Source organism: Salvelinus namaycush, chromosome 19, assembly GCF_016432855.1.
Source record: "Salvelinus namaycush isolate Seneca chromosome 19, SaNama_1.0, whole genome shotgun sequence".
In the NCBI taxonomy this organism is placed as follows: Eukaryota; Metazoa; Chordata; class Actinopteri; order Salmoniformes; family Salmonidae; genus Salvelinus; species Salvelinus namaycush.
In genome coordinates, this window is record NC_052325.1 from 41910083 (window position 1) to 41914423 (window position 4341).

At 47.1% G+C, this 4341-nt stretch overlaps 1 pseudogene; it reads left to right on the forward strand.

The window, feature by feature from the left end:
- The first annotated feature begins 2923 nt into the window (after nucleotides 1–2923).
- On the forward strand, nucleotides 2924–3811 carry LOC120064028 (annotated as a pseudogene).
- Nucleotides 3812–4341: the final 530 nt, after the last annotated feature.

Here is a 4341-nt window from a genome sequence, read left to right on the forward strand (position 1 = left end):
AGCCGCCCGCCAGTCAGGAGCGGCCAGAGCCGCCCGCCAGTCAGGAGCTGCCAGAGCCGCCCGCCAGTCAGGAGCTGCCAGACCTGCCTGACAGTCATGAGCTGCCTGCCAGTCATGAGCTGCCTGCCAGTCATGAGCTGCCCTCCAGTCATGAGCTGCCCTCCAGTCATGAGCTGCCCTCCAGTCATGAGCTGCCCCTCAGCCCGGAGCTGCCCCTCAGTCCGGAGCTGCCCCTCAGTCCGGAGCTGCCCTTCAGTCCAGAGCTGCCTCTCTGTCCGGAGCTGCCCTTCAGTCCGGAGCTGCCCCTCTGTCCTGAGCTACCTCTCTATCCTGAGCTGTCTCCTCAGTTTAGTGGGGACCTTGGTGAGGATTCCTAGGCCAAGGATGGGGGCGAGGGTCGCCACTCAAAAGACGCTAAGGAGGGGGACAAAGACAATGGTGGAGTGGTGGCCTCGTCCTGCGCCGGAGCCGCCACCGCGGACAGATGCCCACCCAGACCCTCCCCTTGAGTTTTAGGGGTGCGTTCGGAGTCCGCACCTCAGGAGGGGGGTACTGTCACGTTCTGACCATAGTTCTTGTGTGTTGTGCTTGTTTTAGTGTTGGTCAGGACGTGAGCTGGGTGGGCATTCTATGTTGTGTGTCTAGTTTGTCCGTTTCTATGTTTGGCCTAATATGGTTCTCAATCAGAGGCAGATGTTTTGTGTTGTCTCTGATTGGGAATCATATATAGGTGGCTTGTTTTGTGTTGGGGTTTTGTGGGTGGTTGTTTCCTGTCTCTGTGTTTTCTCTGCACCAGCTAGGACTGTATCGGTTTGCCACTTTTTGTTATTTTGTATTTGTAAGTGTTCTCTGTTTATCATTTAATTAAACATGTTGAGCACTGGCTACGCTGCGTGTTGGTCCGATCCCTGCTACACCTCCTCTTCTCTTGAAGAGAAGGAAGGCTGCCGTTACAGGAACGGTTGTTAAGACACTAATAGCTTACAGACGGTAGGCAATTAAGGTCACAGTTATGAAAATTTAGGACACTAAAGAGGCCTTTCTACTGACTCTGAAAAACACTAAAAGAAAGATGCCCTGCTCATCTGCGTGAACGTGCCTTAGGCATTCTGCAAGGAGGCATGAGGACTGCAGATGTGGCCAGGGCAATAAATTGCAATGTCCGTACTGTGAGACGCCTAAGACAGCACTACAGGGAGACAGGATGGACAGCTGATCGTCCTCGCAGTGGCAGACCACATGTAACAACACCTGCACAGGATCGGTACATCTGAACATCACACCTGCGGGACAGGTACAGGATGGTAGCAACAACAACTGCCTGAGTTACACCAGGAACGCACAATCCCTCCATCAGTGCTCAGACTGTCCACAATAGGCTGAGAGAGGCTGGACTGAGGACTTGTAGGCCTGTTGTAAGGCAGGTCCTCACCAAACATCACCGGCAACAACGTCACCTATGGGCCCAAACCCACCTTCGCTGGACCAGACTGGACTGGCAAAAAGTGCTCTTCACTGACGAGTTGTGGTTTTGTCTCACCAGGGGTGATGGTCGGATTCGTGTTTATCGTTGAAGGAAGGAGCATTACACCGAGGCCTGTACTCTAGAGTGGGATCGATTTGGAGGTGGAGGGTCACAGCATCATTGGACTGAGCTTGTTGTCATTGCAGGCAATCTCAACGCTGTGCATTACAGAGAAGACATCCTCTTCCCTCATGTGGTACCCTTCCTGCAGGCTCATCCTGACATGACCCTCCAGCATGACAATGCCCCCAGCCATACTGCTCGTTCTGTGTGTGATTTCCTGCAAGACAGGAATGTCAGTGTTCTGCCATGGCCAGCGAAGAGCCTGGATCTTAATCCCATTGAGCACGTTTGGGACCTGTTGGATCGGGGGGTGAGAGCTAGGGCCATTCCCCACAGAAATGTCCGGGAACATGCAGGTGCCTTGCTAGAAGAGTGGGGTAAAATCTCACAGCAAGAACTGGCAAATCTGGTGCAGTCCATGAGGAGGAGATGCACTGCAGTACTTAATGCAGCTGGTGGCCACACCAGATACTGACTGTTACTTTTGATTTTGACCCCCCCTCCACCTTTGTTCAGGGACACATTATTCCATGTCTGTTAGTCACATGTCTGTGGAACTTGTTCAGTTTATGTCTCAGTTGTTGAATCTTATGTTCATAGAAATATTTACACATGTTAAGTTTGCTGAAAATAAACGCAGTTGATAGTGAGAGGACGTTTCTTTTTTTGCTGAGTTTATATTTTCAGAGTAGCTTTCCCAACACTGGTTGTACATTATATAATGTACTTACTTTAAAAGCCCTAAATTCCCATGAAAGTATGCCTTCCCCTGTAGGCCCTTTCAATACCTTTCATTTGCTCAAATTATTCATATTGCTTTGCACAATGTAAGTCTAGATGTTTAAAGTCTTCTTAATGAGGTTATCTATCAATGGAAGCTTGTTCTCGAAAATTATATCCAATGAAATGTAATGTGTTCACTGATTATCTCTCTCATTGGTCCAACCAGCTGACAGTCTTTCCCTATGTATGGGGGTTGGCTAATTCTTCAGATTTGAACAACTAAGCCTTGTTTACAGAATTATCCCTGCTGCTTTTGACTGTCTCTAAATCCCTCACTGAGTGTAAAGTTCTGTCTGTTTACTGTTGAGTGTTTGTGGGGAAGTGTGTTCTACAGAGTGGTGATGTAAGAGGCGAGCGCCACCTTCTGGAATTTCACCCATCAATATCCACTTGATTCCTAGCAGCATTTCCACTGTCTACGATATGGATCCGCATAGTCAATGGATTTAAATCTGCTGCTCTGACTTGACCGCCACCGTATCCCAGAGTGAATTCTCTGCAGGGGAGGAACGTCATCTCTCCAGGCCGTAGCTGTGAAGAGAAGGTTATAGGATGGGAACAGTGCTCTCCATATACCCAACATCAAAGAAGGAGGCTATTCTGGGTGACAGAAAAGAGGGGGACCATGGAATCAAAACGGGGAGCGTAAAAAAGCAGTCCATGCTTGTCTCAGCTCTCACATTTAAGAAAATGGTTGTCGACTCGACCAAGAAAAAGAGTTGCAAGAAAGTCAACCCAAACGCCTCACAGGTGAACAACAGCCACGTAAATCAGCTTAATAATGAAAATAACAAGAAATCCCAGCAATCGAGTACAGATGGTAAGAAAGGACCACTCACTGTACCAGTGCCGATGGTTACTACCCAAAGTCTTCAACCCTAGGTCCCCTCTGAGAATGTGAAACTCTTAGCTGTCCAAAAGCAACCTAGCAAAGTAGACCTCCTCTCACCGAGGTGTGTGATTATCCAGGCATCGACCGGCGAGCTGTTGCGCTGTCTGGGAGAATTGACATGCCGGAGATGCTATAAAGTGAAGCTCACTTACAGTGAGGTCATTATATGGTTCCGTAATGTCGACCAAACCCTTCTCCTCCAAGGCTGGCAGGACCAGGGATTCATTACAACTGCTAACTTGGTCTTCATCTACCTGCGCTGTAAGGAATCGATACCCGATGATATCGATAGCGCATCCGAACTCCATAGTATCATCCTGCTCTGTCTCTGTCTATCCTACTCGTACATGGGTCATGAGATATCTTACCGTCTGAAACCATTCATGATTATGGCCAATGAGGATCATTTCTGGGATAGTTCTATGAGCATCATCAATAACACAAGTGCCAAAATGTTGCAGTTAAATGCAGACCCTTACTTTTTCACGGAGGTGTTTCAAGAGCTAAAAGACGAAGGAAAGTCTAGGGACAAAGACTTGGACCATTAAATCAAAGGCGAACTCTGATGAATGTTTCACAAAACCAATGGAGTCGTGGTTTGAATATAATATTTAACAGTTTTCAAGGCCAAGGCCTACTAGATTGGAGAATCCAGTCTATTAGTTTCTAAACTATTCATGTTGACTTGTACCAGTGTTAAAACAAACTGTAGTAGCCTACGGAACAACTGTAAATGCATGCTGAAGTATTCTAAAAGTAGGCATATCTCCTTTGTAAACTTTTGCAAATACTGTAGGATTGTCACAAGGACACTGTGGATAATAGAAATGTCTGCAAATACATCAATGTATGGGTAATCTAGCGTACTTTTATAATTATCTGGGTGTTCAGTTATGGAGTTCTGTTGTGGGCAAGAATAGCAGTATGTCATAGGTCAAGATGCAAGATGCTGAACAATCCAATGTACTGGATAGCCTTTCTTTACGCATCGCTCCTGCTGAAGCCTATGCTAGCTCTTTGGACATGATAGAATGGAATGTACAACTAAAGAGATTATTTATCGTAATTTGTGCCAATT